We start from the raw sequence: 24,003 nt of genomic DNA, 5'->3' as shown, positions 1-24,003 counted from the left end.
TAGTATCCATCGGAAGAATATTTAATTAGAAATATTCCGGTGTTGGTTTGAAGCAGATCAATCGCTCGTGCGAATAGTTATGGACATAAGAAGTTTATGAACATTTACTTTATTTGCACTTTATTACCCATGCGGCGGGAAACCCAGTTTCCCTCCCACCTGAGCAGTTGGAAATAGTCACAGCCCACCTGTATGAATCAACCTATGACCTTTTGTTATAATGCGAAGCCGAATTCCTGTGTCCAATGAACAATGAGATTGTAGGGACCATTGAATTGTATTGTGTGTGGGGCATAAATAGGCAGGCCGACCATATCCAGTTCACTCTCTTCAACGGTTCTCATTGCTGATAATCGGGAGCTGGATATCGAGGCGCATGCGATCGTTTCCCCTTGTGCGTAAGTGTTTCTCCGCAATCATATTGTCTTGATGTTATTGTAAGCCATCTCTCTCTCCTCTCTTTTTTCCCTTATTTTCCCTTGATTGTATTGTATTGTATTGTATGGTATTTCCTGTGTAGTTATTTGGTTAGTTAGTCTATGTTATATTGTAGTGTATGCTTTGTAATGTGATTCTTTTGCAAGTATAATAGTCATAATACATATAATAGGTTTTGGACCCTAAGCCCAGGTATCTGTGTATTTCTTATAGTGTTAAGTATTCCCTGAGCGTCGGTGACGCCCAAGCAGCTTTGTAGTTAATCAGGTTACACCAGGTTGCATTTACACTCTATCACCACACTAAGGTTTACTGTATATTTCGTTGTTAAAGGTATAGATATAAAGGTTTAATGTTATAATGCAATAGCGTGCCTGCCTGTGATCTCTGGGCCGTAAGCGAACGTGACGCTTGAGCGTCTTGACTGCGGTTGAGCGATCGTTACGCAACTTGCGTACCCTTACGGTACTTCTTACGTAGATAGCGTACAGTGTTCTTAGACCTCTTAAAGGGTAATATATAAGATAAACATATAGCTTTATCAATATATTTTAATTTTATCTCATTATCATCCAGTCTATATTAGCAGCAGACACAGTACGGTAGTCCACGGCTGTAGCTACCTCTGTGTCGGCAGTCGCTCGTCCATCCATAATTGTATACCACCTACCCGTGGGTTTTTTTTTCTATCTTCTTGATACTAGTAGCTTACTTTAGGAGTCTGCAGTGCTGACAGACAGTGTCCAGCAGGTCCGTCATTACATAATATATACCTGTCCGGCTGCAGTACTAGTGTGATATATATATATATTTTAATTTTATCTCATTATCATCCAGTCTATATTAGCAGCAGACACAGTACGGTAGTCCACGGCTGTAGCTACCTCTGTGTCGGCAGTCGCTCGTCCATCCATAATTGTATACCACCTACCCGTGGTTTTTTTTTTTCTATCTTCTTGATACTAGTAGCTTACTTTAGGAGTCTGCAGTGCTGACAGACAGTGTCCAGCAGGTCCGTCATTACATAATATATACCTGTCCGGCTGCAGTACTAGTGTGATATATATATATATTTTAATTTTATTTCATTATCATCCAGTCTATATTAGCAGCAGACACAGTACGGTAGTCCACGGCTGTAGCTACCTCTGTGTCAGCAGTCGCTCGTCCATCCATAATTGTATACCACCTACCCGTGGTTTTTTTTTTCTATCTTCTTGATACTAGTAGCTTACTTTAGGAGTCTGCAGTGCTGACAGACAGTGTCCAGCAGGTCCGTCATTACATAATATATACCTGTCCGGCTGCAGTACTAGTGTGATATATATATATTTTAATTTTATCTCATTATCATCCAGTCTATATTAGCAGCAGACACAGTACGGTAGTCCACGGCTGTAGCTACCTCTGTGTCGGCAGTCGCTCGTCCATCCATAATTGTATACCACCTACCCGTGGTTTTTTTTTCTTTCTATCTTCTTGATACTAGTAGCTTACTTTAGGAGTCTGCAGTGCTGACAGACAGTGTCCAGCAGGTCCGTCATTACATAATATATACCTGTCCAGCTGCAGTACTAGTGTGATATATATATATATTTTAATTTTATCTCATTATCATCCAGTCTATATTAGCAGCAGACACAGTACGGTAGTCCACGGCTGTAGCTACCTCTGTGTCGGCAGTCGCTCGTCCATCCATAAGTATACTAGTATCCATCCATCTCCATTGTTTACCTGAGGTGCCTTTTAGTTGTGCCTATTAAAATATGGAGAACAAAAATGTTGAGGTTCCAAAAATAGGGAAAGATCAAGATCGACTTCCACCTCGTGCTGAAGCTGCTGCCACTAGTCATGGCCGAGACGATGAAATGCCAGCAACGTCGTCTGCCAAGGCCGATGCCCAATGTCATAGTACAGAGCATGTAAAATCCAAAACACCAAATATCAGTAAAAAAAGGACTCAAAAATCTAAAATAAAATCGTCGGAGGAGAAGCGTAAACTTGCCAATATGCCATTTACCACACGGAGTGGCAAGGAACGGCTGAGGCCCTGGCCTATGTTCATGGCTAGTGGTTCAGCTTCACATGAGGATGGAAGCACTCAGCCTCTCGCTAGAAAAATGAAAAGACTCAAGCTGGCAAAAGCACAGCAAAGAACTGTGCGTTCTTCGAAATCCCAAATCCACAAGGAGAGTCCAATTGTGTCGGTTGCGATGCCTGACCTTCCCAACACTGGACATGAAGAGCATGCGCCTTCCACCATTTGCACGCCCCCTGCAAGTGCTGGAAGGAGCACCCGCAGTCCAGGTACTGATAGTCAGATTGAAGATGTCAGTGTTGAAGTACACCAGGATGAGGAGGATATGGGTGTTGCTGGCGCTGGGGAGGAAATTGACAAGGAGGATTCTGATGGTGAGGTGGTTTGTTTAAGTCAGGCACCCGGGGAGACACCTGTTGTCCGTGGGAGGAATATGGCCATTGACATGCCTGGTGAAAATACCAAAAAAATCAGCTCTTCGGTGTGGAAGTATTTCAACAGAAATGCGGACAACATTTGTCAAGCCGTGTGTTGCCTTTGTCAAGCTGTAATAAGTAGGGGTAAGGACGTTAACCACCTCGGAACATCCTCCCTTATACGTCACCTGCAGCGCATTCATCATAAGTCAGTGACAAGTTCAAAAACTTTGGGCGACAGCGGAAGCAGTCCACTGACCAGTAAATCCCTTCCTCTTGTAACCAAGCTCACGCAAACCACCCCACCAACTCCCTCAGTGTCAATTTCCTCCTTCCCCAGGAATGCCAATAGTCCTGCAGGCCATGTCACTGGCAATTCTGACGAGTCCTCTCCTGCCTGGGATTCCTCCGATGCATCCTTGCGTGTAAAGCCTACTGCTGCTGGCGCTGCTGTTGTTGCTGCTGGGAGTCGATGGTCATCCCAGAGGGGAATTCGGAAGACCACTTGTACTACTTCCAGTAAGCAATTGACTGTCCAACAGTCCTTTGCGAGGAAGATGAAATATCACAGCAGTCATCCTGTTGCAAAGCGGATAACTGAGGCCTTGACAACTATGTTGGTGTTAGACGTGCGTCCGGTATCCGCCGTTAGTTCACAGGGAACTAGACAATTTCTTGAGGTAGTGTGCCCCCGTTACCAAATACCATCTAGGTTCCACTTCTCTAGGCAGGCGATACCGAGAATGTACACGGACGTCAGAAAAAGACTCACCAGTGTCCTAAAAAATGCAGTTGTACCCAATGTCCACTTAACCACGGACATGTGGACAAGTGGAGCAGGGCAGGGTCAGGACTATATGACTGTGACAGCCCACTGGGTAGATGTATGGACTCCCGCCGCAAGAACAGCAGCGGCGGCACAAGTAGCAGCATCTCGCAAACGCCAACTCTTTCCTAGGCAGGCTACGCTTTGTATCACCGGTTTCCAGAATACGCACACAGCTGAAAACCTCTTACGGCAACTGAGGAAGATCATCGCGGAATGGCTTACCCCAATTGGACTCTCCTGTGGATTTGTGGCATCGGACAACGCCAGCAATATTGTGTGTGCATTAAATATGGGCAAATTCCAGCACGTCCCATGTTTTGCACATACCTTGAATTTGGTGGTGCAGAATTATTTAAAAAACGAGAGGGGCGTGCAAGAGATGCTGTCGGTGGCCAGAAGAATTGTGGGACACTTTCGGCGTACAGGCACCACGTACAGAAGACTGGAGCACCACCAAAAACGCCTGAACCTGCCCTGCCATCATCTGAAGCAAGAAGTGGTAACGAGGTGGAATTCAACCCTATATATGCTTCAGAGGTTGGAGGAGCAGCAAAAGGCCATTCAAGCCTATACAATTGAGCACGATATAGGAGGTGGAATGCACCTGTCTCAAGCGCAGTGGAGAATGATTTCAACGTTGTGCAAGGTTCTGCTGCCCTTTGAACTTGCCACACGTGAAGTCAGTTCAGACACTGCCAGCCTGAGTCAGGTCATTCCCCTCATCAGGCTTTTGCAGAAGAAGCTGGAGACATTGAAGGAGGAGCTAACACAGAGCGATTCCGCTAGGCATGTGGGACTTGTGGATGGAGCCCTTAATTCGCTTAACAAGGATTCACGGGTGGTCAATCTGTTGAAATCAGAGCACTACATTTTGGTCACCGTGCTCGATCCTAGATTTAAAACCTACCTTGGATCTCTCTTTCCGGCAGACACAAGTCTGCTGGGGTTGAAAGACCTGCTGGTGAGAAAATTGTCAAGTCAAGCGGAACGCGACCTGTCAACATCTCCTCCTTCACATTCTCCCGCAACTGGGGGTGCGAGGAAAAGGCTCAGAATTCCGAGCCCACCCGCTGGCGGTGATGCAGGGCAGTCTGGAGCGACTGCTGATGCTGACATCTGGTCCGGACTGAAGGACCTGCCAACGATTACGGATACGGACATGTCGTCTACTGGCACTGCATATGATTCTCTCCCCATTGAAAGAATGGTGGAGGATTATATGAGTGACCGCATCCAAGTAGGCACGTCAGACAGTCCGTACTTATGCTGGCAGGAAAAAGAGGCAATTTGGAGGCCCTTGCACAAACTGGCTTTATTCTACCTAAGTTGCCCTCCCACAAGTGTGTACTCCGAAAGAGTGTTTAGTGCCGCCGCTCACCTTGTCAGCAATCGGCGTACGAGGTTACTTCCAGAAAATGTGGAGAAGATGATGTTCATTAAAATGAATTATAATCAATTCCTCCGTGGAGACATTGACCAGCAGCAATTGCCTCCACAAAGTACACAGGGAGCTGAGATGGTGGATTCCAGTGGGGACGAATTGATAATCTGTGAGGAGCGGGATGTACCCGGTGATATATCGGAGGATGATGATGAGGTGGACATCTTGCCTCTGTAGAGCCAGTTTGTGCAAGGAGCGATTAATTGCTTCTTTTTCGGTGGGGGTCCAAACCAACCCGTCATTTCAGTCACAGTCGTGTGGCAGACCCTGTCACTGAAATGATGGGTTGGTTAAAGTGTGCATGTCCTGTTTATACAACATAAGGGTGGGTGGGAGGGCCCAAGGACAATTCCATCTTGCACCTCTTTTTTTCTTTCATTTTTCTTTGCGTCATGTGCTGTTTGGGGAGTGTTTTTTGGAAGGGCCATCCTGCGTGACACTGCAGTGCCACTCCTAGATGGGCCAGGTGTTTGTGTCGGCCACTAGGGTCGCTTAGCTTACTCACACAGCTACCTTATTGCGCCTCTTTTTTTCTTTGCGTCATGTGCTGTTTGGGGAGTGTTTTTTGGAAGGGCCATCCTGCGTGACACTGCAGTGCCACTCCTAGATGGGCCAGGTGTTTGTGTCGGCCACTAGGGTCGCTTAGCTTACTCACACAGCTACCTCATTGCGCCTCTTTTTTTCTTTGCGTCATGTGCTGTTTGGGGAGTGTTTTTTGGAAGGGCCATCCTGCGTGACACTGCAGTGCCACTCCTAGATGGGCCAGGTGTTTGTGTCGGCCACTAGGGTCGCTTAGCTTACTCACACAGCTACCTCATTGCGCCTCTTTTTTTCTTTGCGTCATGTGCTGTTTGGGGAGTGTTTTTTGGAAGGGCCATCCTGCGTGACACTGCAGTGCCACTCCTAGATGGGCCAGGTGTTTGTGTCGGCCACTAGGGTCGCTTAGCTTAGTCATCCAGCGACCTCGGTGCAAATTTTAGGACTAAAAATAATATTGTGAGGTGTGAGGTGTTCAGAATAGACTGAAAATGAGTGGAAATTATGGTTTTTGAGGTTAATAATACTTTGGGATCAAAATGAACCCCAAATTCTATGATTTAAGCTGTTTTTTAGTGTTTTTTGAAAAAAACACCCGAATCCAAAACACACCCGAATCCGACAAAAAAAATTCGGTGAGGTTTTGCCAAAACGCGGTCGAACCCAAAACACGGCCGCGGAACCGAACCCAAAACCAAAACACAAAACCCGAAAAATTTCAAGTGCACATCTCTAGTGTGTATACCCTATATCGTTAACGATGCGTGCTCACGCGGGTCATTAATGAGGTACAATATCTTTCGTTTTCAACTTGAAATCTAAAGATATTGTACAAGACGTCATGCACCTGGATGTGGGTGCATGCCGTCACTGACGAGACCCAACGATATTGCTCATTGTGTATAATAATTCATAATAATAATAATTTTATTTATATAGCGCTCTTTCTCCAATAGGACTCAAGGCGCTTAACAGATACATAGCATAATATAGTACAGAAAATAATGAAGTACATTTTCATAAAATACAGAAGCATGAAGATACTAAAAGGGACATTATGGAAATGCTTGAGTAAACAGAAAAGTCTTGAGTCTACTTTTGAAGGATTCTATGAACTATATTGTTTGCAGGGGATCTTGCATGATGTAACTGACATCGGCAAGTGTGTACCCAGCCTTATAGGTCTATTTACTAAGCCTTGAATGGAGATAAAGTGAATGGAGATAAAGTACCAGCCAATCAGCTCCTAACTGCCGTGTCACAGGCTGGGTTTGCAAAATGGCAGTTGGGAACTGATTGGTTGGTACTTTATCAATCTCCATCTTAGGCTTAGTAAATAGACGGCACAGAGAGATAAAGTACCAACCAACCAGCTCCTGTCATTTTTCAAGCACAGCCTGTAACATGACAGGTAGAAGCTGATTGGCTGGTACTATATCTCTGTCCACTTTATCTCTCTGCAAGGTTTAGTACATAGACTCCTAAGGTTGTAGCTGTCTTTTCTCTGATATAATTTACAAATTGGTTGCTATGACTACACTACACAACCTTTTTTCCACGTACACCATTCCCCCATGGCATCTTTCTTAGCCACTTTGAGATAGGCTTATAGGCTCATAAAATATAATTGCTTTTATAGAGGAATATTATTGTTTTATGGTATTATACAACCCAGGCAGTTGTTTTGAAAAAAATGGTGTTTGTTCTGTTACTCCAGCTGAATGTGGGGCTGTCTGGTTCGCCAAGGACAATCCTTACTTTCCACACATCTGCATAATTGCACTTTCCTGTGTTTACTAGACAGATGGAGAGGGAGCTCTTGTATCCTGGTGAATTAAGCCTGTGTTGCTCATATGACATATGTTCACACTTCCTGTATTTATTTATTTATTTGTCTGGATGTTTTTGCTCTTATTTAGACATTTGTATATAATTATCCTGAAACACGCATTGGACTGTAAACATCTCATATAGTTTTTGCCATAAAAGGGAAATGTTTTGCTTTCGTCTACAGAAAACAAGGCGATGGTGTTGGTTTTACCTCAAACTGGTCAATATGCCTACTTTGAACTGTGATTTATTGCTCATAAATTGCACCAATATAAAACGGGCCAATAAAGTTCATATAGTGATACATCAAAGGATTTTTAATATTCTTTAATTTGTCTTGTACATACCTTTCTGCTATTTTCTTTAAAGTAAGGTCAGATACAGTATTTACTAGCCTTGGTTCTGCTCAGCTGCCAGCTATGGGAATAATGGACTAATGAACTCGGGGCAGCACAGTGTAGATAATTTATAAACTGGTGAGCTATATACCCTTTGTTACATTTCATTTTGCACAAATATGCCTATTTATACAGATTTTTTTATTATTACTATTATGCTTTATTTATATTGTGCCACAAATGGTCCACAAAGTCTTAAGGTTTGTACACATTGGCTGATATATCGGCCGTTCACCAACGTACATCTCTTCGCTTATCTCAAAATATCTCCCAACCCGACCTCTTCACTCTTCACAAAATGTACGTCTCTCATCCACACTCAATATTCTCTCCCATCCATGATTGCAGGTCTTTATTCGAGATGCACCCACTCTGTGGAATGCCCACCCACGCACAATAAGACTCTCCTCTAGTCTCCAAACCATCAAGAATTCCCTGAAAACTCACCCCACCAGGCAGCTTATCAAATTTCAGAACCGTCCACATAACTTTCATAAACTTTCCCATCCAATTACATCCCCACTGTAAAGTCCACTCATATCCTTACATATTTTATTTTTCTTCACTTTCTCATCCTCCTGACCCCAGGCCAACATTGCTGTGTGACCCAGGGCCGCAACTAGGGGTGGGCTAAGGGGTCACATAACTCGGGTGCTGGATTGGAGGTCACTTTAATCCCCCCCAGCACCCTGCTCTGCAGCAGAGGTTGCTTAGTACCTGACGGAGCCCAAACCTTGCTGCTGGGAAAAAAAAACCTTTTCCCCTGATGCCTGTTGCTGCTGCTATATGGGAGTGATACTCTGTGCTAGCCACGCCCCCTTCACCGCTTCTCCGCTCCAGGCCTCGGCTGCAGCCTCTGTTACCTGTATGGTCAGTTCGGGTGGTCCCAGTGCTGTGCCAGCCAGTTCTCCCTCCACCCCCTCCCCCCGCCTTCCTCCAGTCCTGGCCACATATCTGGCCAACAGTGGGCGGCCTATTGGAGATCACTTGAAAACCGCAGGGCCGGAGTCGCCCATGTAGCCCAAGTGCACGGTGGCCCCCGGACCTCTCTGTCCTGCCAATTTCTGGTACTGCCACTGCAACAGTGTGCTCTGACCCCTCGGCTTCTGTCCGAGGCCCCCCTTCTGATGACATGATAAAGACGCCTCCAGCAATATCTGGGTAAATGCTTTGTCTGCTGAGTGTTTGCTTTGTCACTCAAAGAGCAGACACATATTCAGGGGTGGTTTGGCACACTGGGACGCCATATCAGATCCCATTTGGCTGGTCCGGTCGTCCCCTCAGTGGCTACCCGCCATCCCCCATGCCATCCGGCTGCCGCGTATGTGCAGCAGCCCCACATAAGACTTTACTGTCAGTCATCCGCCTTCAGCCCCGTCCAGCCTGTCTGTACAAACAAGCAGCCGCAGCAGCCAAATCGGGGTCCGCCAACTATCCTGCTTGAGTCACACGAGTTGTGTGACAGTCAGTACTGTAGATACCATAATTATATAGTGTCCCTTTGGTTCATATGCCTGCTTACAAGAAATAATAGCAGCATATATTTTATATATATATATATATATATATATATATAGAGAGAGAGAGAGAGAGAGAGAGAGATTAAAAATAAAGGCACAGTGCGCTTTTATTATCCGCTCAGCACACCTGTGTGCAGAGCCACCAATCTAAAAGACATAAGGGCCCTACACATTTGTCGAACCGCCGCCGAGCTGCCCGGCAGTGGATACGAGCGACGGGCAACCCGGTGATGGGGGAGGGGAGTGAAGTTTCTTCACTTCCCCCGTCACCCGGCTCCATAGAAGTGCAGGAAAATATGGACGAGATCGACGGGACACCAGCGGTGAACGAGCGCGGGGCCGCGCATCATTCATCGCTGGAGCCTCCACACTCAAAGATATGAACGGTATCTCGTTCATTAATTAATGAGATCGTTCATATCTTTGACTGATATCGCCCAGTGTGTAGGGCCTGTAAGGGGGTAATTCAGACCTGATTTCTGGGCAGCGATCTTTGCAGCGCTGCGATCAGATAGTCGCCGCCTACAGGCGGAGTGTATTTTCGCTGTGCAAGTGTGCGAATGCATTTATAGCAGAGCTGCACAAACTGATTTTGTGCAGTCTCTGCGCAGCCCAGGACTAACTCACATCAGCCTGTCCGGGACCGGAATTGACGTCAGGGACCCTCCCTGCAGAAGCTTGGATACGCCTGCATTTTTCCAAACACTCCCAGAGAACGGTCAGTTGCCACCCACAAATGCCCTCTTCCTGTCAATCTCCATGCGATCTCCCATGCGATCGCTTTTTCGCACCATCCTGTCGCTGCCCGGTGATCCCCGTTGCTGCGGTCTGATGAACCTGCGCATTGCAGTGCATACGCATGTGCAGTTCAGATCTGATCGCAGGCTGTGAGAAAACGCTGCCTAGTGATCAGGTCTGAATTAGGCCCTAAATCTGTTTCAAAAGAAAGCGTCACTGAACAGTCCCAAATTGTAGAGCATGAGAATCACAATATAAATATTTCCAATCCGCTGCTTCTTTCTAATCTTGGAATCCTCAGGAGATCGGTATTCTATACAAAAAGAGATGAAAGGAGCGCTCTTTCGTGCATGAAAAAGTTTTAACAAAAAGGTGCGAGGGGACACGGTGCACTAATTGGGGTTCCCCGTCACTTTTTGATGAAAACGACACCAAAAAAAGTAAAAAAACCTCATGTCGACCTTATTCCATGTCGACCTAGCACATGTTGACCTAATGACCATGTCGACCTCATGCATGTCAACCAAACGTGGTCGACCCAATGTATGTCGACCTAACTCATGTCGATCTAATGAACCACACCCGGTCGGGATCCCGGCGGTCCTCACCATACCGGCGCTGGGATCCCAACCGCCTGAATTCTGGCGGCGGGGTGAGCGCAAAAGAGCTATGCACACCACGCTATTTATTCTCTCTTCAGGGGTGGCATGGACACCCCAAGAGGGAAAAGAGTTGTCGGAATCCCGGCACCGGTATGCCGACATCCAGGATTTTGAGTGCCACCCTAGTTAATTATTAATTGGGAGCCAAGTAACCTACCAGGTTTTGGATTGTGGGAGGAAACCGGAGTACCCGGAGGAAACCCACGCAAGCACAGGGAGAATATACAAACTTCACACAGAGCCATAATGGGAAATGAACCCATGACCTCATTGCTGTGAGGCAGTAATGCTAACTATTACACTATCCAGGGCTGCCATCAGAAATTGCGGGGCCCGGGACTGACAAAATAGGCAGGCCCCCCCCCTCCACTGTGGAGGAGTCAGCTTTAGAATTGCACCAGTTCATGAATGAAAGAATGAATGAATGAATGAGTGAGTGTGTGTGTGTGTGTGTGTGTGTGTGTGTGTGTGTGTGTGTGTGTGTGTGTGTATTATATACACACACATGCATACATACATACATACCTACATACATACATACATACATGTGCCGCTGTCGGGAGGGCCCAGGATGCTGATGCCGCTGCCTGCCCGCCTCCATCCCCGCTGTTCTGCTGCTCTCCTCCGTCCCCCTGCAGCTGTATTGAAAACGTCCCTCCCAAAATGGCCGGCGCCTCAGAGGTGACAGTTATTCAAGATACTAGAGGGCTCCTCTAGTATCTTAAATAACTATCTCCTCTGTGGCGGCGGCCATTTTGTGAGGGACGTTTTTCAATACAGCTGCTGGACAGCGGCAGAACAGTGGGGACGATCGCGGACGGCGGCGGGCGGGCAGATGGCTGCATGAGCATCCTGGGCCCTCCTCTCTCTGTCAGAGAGGCTGGGCCCGGGACAGATGTGCCCCCAGCACCCCCCTGATGGCGGCCCTGACACCATCCGTACTGCCATATATAATTTATGACATATAGTATGTATGTGAGATCTATCTATCTATCTATCTATCTATCTATCTATCTATCTATCTATATTAGAGATGTGCACCGGAAATTTTTCGGGTTTTGGATTCGGTTCCGTGGCCGTGTTTTGGATTCGGACGCGTTTTGGCAAAACCTCCCTGAATTTTTTTTGTCAGATTCAGGTGTGTTTTGGATTTGGGTGTTTTTTTTTCAAAAACCCCTCAAAAACAGCTTAAATCATAGAATTTGGGGGTAATGTTGATCCTATAGTATTATTAACCTCAATAACCACAATTTCCACTCATTTCCAGTCTATTCTGAACACTGAACACCTCACAATACTATTTTTAGTCCTAAAATTTGCACCAAGGTCGCTGGATGACTAAGCAAAGCGACCCAAGAGGGCGGCACAAACACCTGGCCCATCTAGGAGTGGCACTGCAGTGTCAGACAGGATAGCACTTAATAAAATTGGCCCCAAACAGCACATGATGCAAAGAAAAGAGAAAAAGAGGTGCACTGTGGTCGCTGGACGGCTAAGCTAAGCGACACAAACACCTCAATATCACAGGAATTATTTGTTCTAATCAATGGTATTATTGGTCCAAATCACTGGAAGAAAATGACAAAATCACTAGAATTATTCGTTCTAATCAATGGTATTATTGGTCCAAATCACTGGAAGAAAATGACAAAATCACTGGAATTATTCGTTCTAATCAATGGTATTATTGGTCCAAATCACTGGAAGAAAATGACAAAATCACTGGAATTATTCGTAAACATTTGTAGGTAGTCGCTGCTTTCTGATTACAGAAATGCTCAGATATTCCTGCGAATCCACAATCCCTTCCCAGAGGAAAAAGAAATTGAGAAACCGTTGTTTGAAAACGTTTGTTCTCTTTCCCTTACAAAGGAACAAACCACTTTCCAAGAAGACTGACGTTTTTGGGATTATGGAGACATAATGTTTTTGAATATAAATCCTAAAGCAGGTGGTGTATTAGAGCAAAAGAGTGCAAGAGACCAGCCATGCAGTTTCTGAAATATTATGACAAAATGTTACTGTATTTCATAAGCACTCATTCCTAACTCTGCTAAGTACTGTTTGGTATACTGTATCTGGCTTCCATAAGGTAGTTGTCCATTATTTCAGCTTCCATTGAACTTTTTGAAATTATTTATCGATTCTTTTATTTTTTCTTTTATTTTTTTTCTCCTGCATAGCCCAGTAAAATGTTGCAATGTTAAGTATTGACTTGTGCCTTCTGGGGGTCCACTTCTTCACCAAACCCAGCCAAATCTCATCCTAACCCTCTGTTCCACGTTCTCTATGTACCCCATCTGTGTCACCCATGATAAAGCTAAATATTTATCTTACTTAAAACCCTTTAAGAGGCCAAAGAACACAGTACGCTATTGACGTATGGAATACCGTAAGGGTACGCACGTTGCGTAACAATCGCTTAGCCGTAGTCGAGACGCTCAAGCGTCACGTTCGCTCGCGGCCAAGAGATCACAGACGGGCACGCTATTGGCTGTCGACTAACGTAATGATACGCTATTAGCGTAGCGGACGCTTGGGACCACGAGGAGATCACAAGCGGCGCTGATGCTCACAATGTTAAACCTTTATAACTATACCATAAACAATGTATCTATGCAATAAACCTTGGTGTAGTGATAGGGTATAAATGTAACACAGTGTAACCTTATTAACTTAAAAGCTGTACGAGCGTCTCCGACGCTCAGAGAATACTTAGAAATATAAGTAATACACAGATACCGATCTTAGGTTCTAACACCTTATATGAACGTTCTATTTGCAAAAGAATAATACAATACAAGTCATACACTACCAATATAACATAGACTAACTAACCAGATAACTACACATAAAATACAATAACAGTACAATAACAATTTAAGAGGAAAATAGAGAGAAAAGGGGAGAAGAGAGAGAGAGAGAGAGAGAGATATGGCTCACAATAACAATAAAGACAATATGATTGCGGAGAAACTTACGCTCAAGGGAAACAATCGCATGCGCCTCTGGATATCCAGCTCCCGATTATCAGCAATGAGAACCGTTGAAGAGAATAGAGAGCTGGCCCAGAGTGGCTTGTCCTTTTATACCCTACACATAATACAATACAATGGTCCCTACAATCTCATTGTTCATTGGACACAGGAATTCGTCTTCGCATTATAACAAAAGGTCATAGGTTGATTCATACAGGTGGGCTGTGACTATTTCCAACTGCTCAGGTGGGTGGGAAACTAGGTTTCCCGCCGCATGGATAATAAAGTGCAAATAATAGTAAAAGTCCATAAACTGCTTATGTCCATAACTATTCGCACGAGCGATTAATCTGCTTCAAACCAACAACGGAATATTGCTAATTAAATACTCTTCCGATGGATACTAAACTCCACTGTATAACCTCTGTCTGACCCTTCGTATCAAACAAAGAGGGATCTCTTTGTTCATGAACATGCTACATTAACTAAACTTTCAGATTCTATCAAAGGGACCATAATCTACAAAATACATTATATGGTTAAAATATGTAACGATCGAGTCGCCCGCTAGACGCACACAAAATCTACCGTAAATGCGCATACCGTGCGCCTGCGGGTGCACGCACCAGCGGGTATGCGTACGCACGGGAGAACGTGGGCACGCGCAGCAGGGACACGCATGAGGTGCAAATATGGCAGTGTGTAGCGTGATATTTTTCTGACTTTGACAGTCCACCCTTTGGCAGTCACCAATAACTGCCACTTCCTAAAACATTTCAAAAAGAGAAAAATATATGTCATGTGTAAATACATTTCCATGGTTGGGTAGGGGAGGAGAGAAGAATGTGTGAGAAGGGTATGACCTAGTGAGATAGCAGAAGCATGTGTGTATGAATCCATGTTTGGGGGGTCATGTATCATCGTGCCGTACGTGTTGTAAATCAAGCTTCGAGGTATTGCGAAGTATACATTTGAATTCCTTCTTATCCCCTGGTACGGGTCTGTGGATGGGCTGTCAAACTTTACCGAGCTCGTTTCGGCTTTTAGTTGCAACAAAATGGGGGAGCACATTTTAGTTGATGATACATGAATGGGGGGGAATATGTGAATGCTGATATTTGTGCCTGTATTCCCTATCGACTATGTGTGTCATTACCTGAAGGTTGTAGAGATGAAGATAAGAAACAATTATGGTAAATGCAGTGGTATTCTATGTGAGGTTAATATGCATTTATTGGTTTAAGTCTTGTCTGAAGTCTTGTCTGATGTCTTGTTTGAAGTCTCCTTTGGGCTTTTGCTATTAACGGTATGCAAAAAGCCTTGTCAATGTCCATAGACTTACAAAAAAAGTTGGGCTAGCGTAAATTTAAAATTTCTAGGGAAACTGGGGGTCTATGGCATAGTCCATCTGTTGTTTGTGTACAAGGTTGTCAAACTTCTTCTTTAATCCATCTGTTGTCTGTATATAAGGTCATCAAATTCCTCTTCCAAGCGGGTCTTTTTATCTTGGAGAAAAGGAGAAACAGGTGAAAGAAACGGACCGTAGAATCACATTTTCATCACATCATTGTCTCTATCGTTGGGTCATAGATCAAATCCATTGGAATTACAATTTCCTCACTCCTTAGACTCATTACCCTGGTACTCCGTTTGCACTTTGTTAAAGCCTGACCGCATCTAAATATCAAGCCAATCGATATGACAACACCCAAGATACATAGAAGAAACTTTCCTACATCCATTATGACTCCTTGAGCCCATTCTCCTAAACCAGAGAACCAATTTCGCGGGTTCAACCATGACACCCAACCAGTCAGCTCATTACCCACAGCAGCAAGGGTGAGATTGTGTCTCCTGCGAAATTCCCACTTTAATTGGAGAATATCGTCCATCTTTTGGTCTATGACCTCGACCGGGTCCTCGGTGCTATTCGTAATATAAGTGCAGCATTTTACGCCGTACTGCGTTGCCAGTGTGACACAATATCCACCTGTCACTGCCGTGAGATAATTAAGAACCATCCTATGCTGAACCAGTTCTGTTTTATAAGCTTGGAGCTCTCTTCCGGTATATCTAAAAGTGTTGTCATACATTTCTGTGATATTGTCTAATAAATTTGCAAGCGCTGATATATATTTATAATTTATCACTCCTCTGGCGGTGCGAGTGATATCTAACGCGATTAGGAATTGAATCCCGGTGGATTCACTGATCAGGTCAGAGGCCGGATGCTCTGTTCTCTCTGTCAGTTGCCTTTTAACGACGTGCTCGTAATGAGTGTGAGTATAAGGAGCTTGGGCACCACGGTGTATATCTTTCATTTTGGTATGTGATACAGTCATTACCTCAGGCAGTACTTTTCCAATATAACACAATCCTTCAGAGTTTGGGGCAAGCCACTTATACGCCTTCCTCCCGCATATGAAATATGCATCATCGGGGAGAACATATGGGACGGAGTAGGACATAACCATATTACACATTTTCCATATGAAATTTCCTAACCCTAGTTCTCCCATCTGTTTACTACACGTATCAGTTTGTATGATATGTGCACAGTATCCTGGTGATACCTCTCCAACTCTCATGGACCTACTTCCTAGGGTATACCTATATCGGAAATATTTTCCACTACCAGCTATGTGGCGTATAAGTTCTGTATCTGTTGGCATTCTATCGGCTCTGTATGAAAAGGTCATGGTTTGGTTATTCCATGACACTTCCCAATTTCCCGGCTTTCGGGGATTGGAAATGTTAAAACATACTAGGGACCTATCCACATGATATTGGTGGAGCTTCAAACTAGGAGGACTGGAGATATTAAACCTCCTGTCCACCGGCCTCCCACCACTTAGCTCAAGTACCTCCCCTACCGTTAAAGGGAATGGTACTAAGCCTGATTTACTATGGCCTTGAGGTACTTGAGAGCATACCCAACAATCTGTCTGATTTAACACTTTACCCACTAAGGAGTGATAGTCACTCAATGGATGCCGGTCCATGTGGATATTAAAACTGGATTGGCATTTCTTGATACACCCATCCTCAACTACACTGTCACAGAGCCTACAGATACAGTTCTCCTCAGCTAACAATCCTTCACAATTTCTTCTATTGTCAATGCTACCAGATCGTTTTCTGATACTCGCCTTTACTCTGTGATTATGTTGTTCTTGGAAATCTACGCCTCCATCTCTGTCATCAGAACCCATTCCAGAACCTCTCTCGACCTCCATGGTACTCTCGCCGGAACAGACTGCTCTGGTCAACATCATGGTCAACAGAAAAATCCGGATCACAGTCTCTTGGGGCAAGTCCATCTTATAGGAGGAAATGGAGAAGAATGAGAAGGGGGAAAGAAATAATTGAGGGAGATGGGATGGGAAGTGGAGAAAACAATAAAAGGGAACTGGGGATCGACAACTGCTTCCGATCTTATGATTTTCAAAGCTCAGGTGCCGCCTCAGTCCTCCTGTCCATCTTTCCTGACTACATATTATGGGTGTGGCCCAAAATTCTTCCTATATGATCCCTGATTATAATTTGGTGTGTCATAACTCTGCTCACATCTTTGTCTAGGGGGTTTATATGAATTTGGTCTACTTCTTGGTCTACAATCTCTTGCAAAATGACCTTCCTTCTGGCAATTATAACACCTTTTCACCTTTGACTTACCCACAGGGATCTGAGGCTTCTTTGTTTCCCCGTGCTTGATGCTGTTTTGCTCATGCCCAACAGCAGAGTCCCTTAATGCAGTTACTGATTTATCTCTCCAGTATGGATTGGTGATCTGTATCCTTGCTCTCAACACTTCCTTTAAACCATCCATTAGCACAGATACTGCTACTTCTCTGTGCGGTGCACTTGTTTCGATGTTTTCTATACCCGTATACCTAGTCATGTCCTGTAATGCCCGGTGGAAATAATTAGAAGTACTTTCCCCTTCGTTTTGTCTTATGGAGAAGATTTTGTTCCACTCGACAATGGCTGGGAAATATACTTCTAACTGTTGGTTGATCTGCTTAATACATTCCTGATTGTATTCCTCCGTACAAGGTACCTCCGTGTCTAATTTACAATGCGCAATAAATTTCGCAGGGTCAACACTGGAGGGCAAACATGCCCTCAACACTGTCCGCCACTCTTTGTTGGTGGGTTCTGTGGAGTTTCCTAGTTCTTTAATAAATCTTTGACATGTAACTAGATCTTCCCTAGGATCAGGGAATTCAGACATAATTGATCTCAATTCGGTCCGGGACCAGGGACAGCGCATTGCACTGTCCTTGACGGGAATGATTCCCTGATCGTCAGTCTTCCCATTGGGGACTGTGATCACCCTGACAGGACTAAACTCGATTACATCACCTTGTTTTGGTCTTACAATATGGGGTACATTTGTTTGTGTGTGGTATAAAACATTGTACGTACCTGTGGACACGACCTCACCTGACCCTCCGTTAGGGGGTTTGATTATTGCCTTTACTGATTTGGTCGCGTCCACCTGGATGTCTTGTGTGATGGCTGCTGGAAGAGGTGCCGACATCGTGCTGGGCTCACTTTCTTGCTTGTATTCCTGAGGGAAGTTTAACATGGGGTGCAACTTGCATAGGTTAATAGTTGTACATTTAACAGTATTACAATTATCATGGTTATGTTTATTACAATTATTCTTATCATCTATAATACAGTTGCTAAGTGCATTTTTATTGTACAACCTTGTGCCTTTCTCCGCAACCATAATCCTCTCCATTGCCATGTCTCTCCTCCCAAGATGAGAGTCAGATATGTCAGTTAACTCTCTTTGCATTTCACTTTCCTGTTGCCACAGTTTTAAACAATCATAATGTTTGATCCATCTCTTTGCTGATTTAATAAGACCTACCCTTCTCCTTAGATTCAGTAACACATCTGGGCTAAAGCTGCCTACTCTTGGGAACTTCTCCCCGTCATGTACAGTCATTCTTTCCCATTCATCACATAAAACCTCTGTGTGTGAACCGTATTTTTCACACATTACATACCTTGCCGACCCGATTGGTCGGTTTACTAAATCAACCCGAACCGAGGTTGATCGCCCCCTACCTGAACAACTGGCCCCCATAGCTTGCAGGTGTTGCTTGCACTACCTCTGACCTTTATATCAGGGTCTTCAGCGAACCCTTACAAAAACCAAGATGTTCAAGATAGGTTGACGGTGGTAGTTTACCGAGTACCCCACTCACTCGCCCACGCCGACCAATACGCCCACACACTGTTTTAGCGCTGGCGTACTCGACCCAGGGCCCCTATGAACCTTTGTTTACTGGAACATGCGAGTGTGATCTGAAGAGCATTAACCCTTTCCAGTAACTGTTGGTTGTTGGATAATTCCTGAGTGACCAGCGAACTTCCCTTAAAAAATAAAAAATTACATAAATCACGTTAGAATGTACAAATAGCGTTTATGACCCCTTCCGTACGCAAATGGTACTGGGTCAGATTACTAACTAATGCACACAATTACGTGCGGTACAATCGTTCAGCACATAAGCAACTAATCTTATGTACGGAGCGACCAACGGAATCGACATTCAGCAGCTGCGAATTCCTTCAGCCTGAGCTTTATGGCCTATATGGGTTCCGCACCAACCCTTCCTGGTGTTGGGCTACTTGTCTCTATAGCGGACTTCTTTGTCTGCTGTACCTAGACCTCCTGGTCTGTTATAAGACCTCCTGGTCTGCTACAGTATGACCTCCTGGTCTGCTACACACTAATGCTCTTTATATGTTTAACAAGGAAAGCCTCCCAAGCCACCATGTATGTCACTTACATGTATGTACTTCACGAGAACTCGATGATTTCCTGTGGTTCAATCCCAAAAATTGTAGAAACTTATATATGCAAACACTCACTCACCACATGTACACTTTACTTTTGTTTCTATTTCTTTCTATTTCTGCGCAGAAATTTCTTCCCTTTAGACCAGATGAGTCGTAAATTGGAGAAGGATCTATTAGCTTAAATTTCGGACACTAAAATCGATTTGCGCTATTTATCGCGTTGCCACCTTTTCGCCTGTTTAAAATAACACTATCGTGTGATTTGTTATGTGGGCGTACCCAGACGCTCCGTTGCGTAATATACGCTGCGTGCATCGGCCTTTGGGTTTCGCACGCGGGTCTCAGCCTTTTGTTAGAGACACGTGTACGCAAGGCAGATATCCACCGTAACACAATTAACACGTTTATCAATGTAGGTGATCCTCGATCATCTACCGAGCACCACACCGGTCTCTCCTTGTATCCTTAGGCAGAGCTGTGTGCGTGCTTTACAATTTACCCCTTAATGTATTACTTTTACTTTTTTAACTGTGAATAGCGACAAATCTCTCTTAGCACGTTTATCAATTATAAAATGGCAAACAGGAGAGTGATATGAAAATACACGAATGAAAAGAAATGCAGATATATGCGTGCGTGCGTACGCAAGACAGAAATAAACAGTTTTAAAAGACACTATTGTGTTGTTCTTACCTCCGGTTCCGGATTCCTTCAGCACCCTTTACTAAGCGAAGCAGACGCTTATCCAGGCAGCACTACGAGGAATATGATCTCCCGCCCTTTGCTGATGGATAATGTCTGCTGAAATTACCTAGTACAGATATGTGAAGGACGGACGAGCCGCCAATTGATAAAGCTAAATATTTATCTTACTTAAAACCCTTTAAGAGGTCAAAGAACACAGTACGCTATTGGCGTATGGAATACCGTAAGGGTACGCACGTTGCGTAACAATCGCTTAGCCGTAGTCGAGACGCTCAAGCGTCACGTTCGCTCACGGCCAAGAGATCACAGGCGGGCACGCTATTGGCTGCCGACTAACATAATGATACGCTATTAGCGTAGCGGACGCTTGGGACCACGAGGAGATCACAAGCGGCGCTGATGCTCACAATGTTAAACCTTTATAACTATACCATAAACAATGTATCTATACAATAAACCTTGGTGTAGTGATAGGGTATAAATGTAACACAGTGTAACCTTATTAACTTAAAAGCTGTACGAGCGTCTCCGACGCTCAGAGAATACTTAGAAATATAAGTAATACACAGATACCGATCTTAGGTTCTAACACCTTATATGAACATTCTATTTGCAAAAGAATAATACAATACAAGTCATACACTACCAATATAACATAGACTAACTAACCAGATAACTACACATGAAATACAATAACAGTACAATAACAATTTAAGAGGAAAAGAGAGAGAAAAGGGGAGAAGAGAGAGAGAGAGAGAGAGAGAGATATGGCTCACAATAACAATAAAGACAATATGATTGCGGAGAAACTTACGCTCAAGGGAAACAATCGCATGCGCCTCTGGATATCCAGCTCCCGATTATCAGCAATGAGAACCGTTGAAGAGAATAGAGAGCTGGCCCAGAGTGGCTTGTCCTTTTATACCCTACACATAATACAATACAATGGTCCCTACAATCTCATTGTTCATTGGACACAGGAATTCGTCTTCGCATTATAACAAAAGGTCATAGGTTGATTCATACAGGTGGGCTGTGACTATTTCCAACTGCTCAGGTGGGTGGGAAACTAGGTTTCCCGCCGCATGGATAATAAAGTGCAAATAATAGTAAAAGTCCATAAACTGCTTATGTCCATAACTATTCGCACGAGCGATTAATCTGCTTCAAACCAACACCGGAATATTGCTAATTAAATACTCTTCCGATGGATACTAAACTCCACTGTATAACCTCTGTCTGACCCTTCGTATCAAACAAAGAGGGATCTCTTTGTTCATGAACATGCTACATTAACTAAACTTTCAGATTCTATCAAAGGGACCATAATCTACAAAATACATTATATGGTTAAAATATGTAACGATCGAGTCGCCCGCTAGACGCACATAAAATCTACCGTAAATGCGCATACCGTGCGCCTGCGGCTGCACGCACCAGCGGGTATGCGTACGCACGGGAGAGCGTGGGCACGCGCAGCGGGGACACGCATGAGGTGCAAATATGGCAGTGTGTAGCGTGATATTTTTCTGACTTTGACACCCATGTCTGTCTACCCCTCCCCTTTAGATTGTAAGCTCTCACGAGCAGGGCCCTCTTCCCTTATGTGCTTATCCTTTGTCTTACTTAAATAATCTTCAACTGTACCACATCCAGCAGTATTCTGCCACCTCATACTTATTCCAGTGTCATCTGCTGATGTAACTATGTTTATTTACCCTGTACTTGTCCTATACTGTCATCAGCTGTAAGTTGCTGTTTTCCGGTTTGATTATTTATGTACTCTGTAATTGGGCGCTGCGGAACCCTTGTGGCGCCATATAAATGAATGATAGTAATAATAATAATATAGGGTGTATAATCCCCAGGTGTATCTGTCAAAGTCGAAAAACATATGCCTTGTACTAACCCCATGCACATGCCCGCTGCTCGTGCACTCAGTCCTCCGTGCGTGCACATATCCGCAATTTGCGTAGCATCGCTCCGGCGATCATGCGCGTGATATGGGTATTTACGGCGGAGTTTGTGAGCGTGTAGCGTGTTATTAGAACATTACATATTTAACCCATATAGCGTACATTTTAGATATAGTTCCCCTTGACCATGTCAGCGAGTATTGATAGTTTAAACAGTTCCTGGACAGAGAGATTCGCCTTTGCATGATAGGAAGGGTCAGATAAAGGTTGGAAGGTGATGTCTAGTATCCAGCTGTAGGGTATTTTGAGGGTAACATTCCGGTGTTAGTTAGAGAAAGATCGATTGTTCCTGCGTAAAGTTATGTACAAAAGTAGAATATGAACATTAACTGTATTTATTGTATTTTATATATGCGGCGGGAATCCAGAGGATACCACCCACAAGAGCAGTTGGGGAAAGACATCGCCCACCTATTCAAATCCACCTATGCCTTTTCTGTAATGTAGAGACACATCCCTGTGTCCAATGGACAATGAGATTACAGTGACCATTGTATTGTGTATGCATGTTGTGTATAAAAAGACCATTGTTGCCTGGACGGTGAGAAGACTCTAAACGCTATCTGTATGACCAGCGGAGGACCGAGCCGGGTTGCGCTTGCGAACATTCTCACGTATGTATATTCTCTGTAGCCATTATTCTGTTTAGATTTACTTGTTAGCCTGTAGTGTATGATTTGTATTGTTTTTACCTTTTGGAAGTAATCTACTGAGTCCTTAGAACCATGTGGTTGCAACTACAAATCAGTGTTGTGTTTTCACTTTCCTGTATGGGCTTTTAAAGTAGATTTATCTGTATAAGGTGTATAGCATTGATAAGGTGTACGCACTGCGAGTACTTTGTATCGCCAGCGCTACTTAAGGATTAAAGGTATTACATCATTACAGTACTTTACTGTTAAGGGTTTAAAGTGTAAGCATATCATTACATTGTATTATTAACAAGGTTTAAAGGTTATCAAATGTGTGTGCACTCGCTGTGTGTACTCCGTACACTCAGCGCGGCGTGTGTACGCCAAGTGCGTACCACGTGCAGGACTCTGTACGCAAATAGCGTACAGAGTGCGTAGCACGTGCATGCAGTCTAGCGGCCATAGCGGCTCTACGGTAAAAGTGTATTTAGAGGTATAGCTTTGCGGTCTAAGATAATATCAACATTATCAATTAGGAACTCGTCCGGTTCCTTCTCATACCCGCAGCCTAGCAGAGTTTTCGCAGACTTTATCTATCAGCAAAGGGCGGAATGGTATCCCCCTGTAAACCTTCTCTTGGTCGGGGGATATAATAAGTGCTGATTAGATAAGCGTCTGCCCTGCATGGTTTGAAGGGATGCTGGAGGGATCCGTAAGGTAAGAACGCAAAAGCTATTTTTTTTTCCTTTTAAAATCTGTAAATTTCTGTTTTGGCGCCAAATGCGCACGCAACACACGCACACACCGGTATTTTGTACTTTGCATATCTGCTCACACCATTGCCATAATCACTGATTACTAGATTTATTTTGACCTGTACTGGAAAATTTGTTGCTATTTAGTTAACATATAGAGTTAATATTTAAGGGAGTAAGTGTAAAACGCACACGCAGCCTGGCCTAGTTGTAAAGGTTTATACAGTGGAAACTGTGTGTGTGTTAAGTAAGTGATTATAGTGAAATATCGCTTACATTTATAGAAGTGT

Source organism: Pseudophryne corroboree, chromosome 8, assembly GCF_028390025.1.
Source record: "Pseudophryne corroboree isolate aPseCor3 chromosome 8, aPseCor3.hap2, whole genome shotgun sequence".
In the NCBI taxonomy this organism is placed as follows: Eukaryota; Metazoa; Chordata; class Amphibia; order Anura; family Myobatrachidae; genus Pseudophryne; species Pseudophryne corroboree.
Note: the sequence above shows the minus strand (reverse complement) of the source record.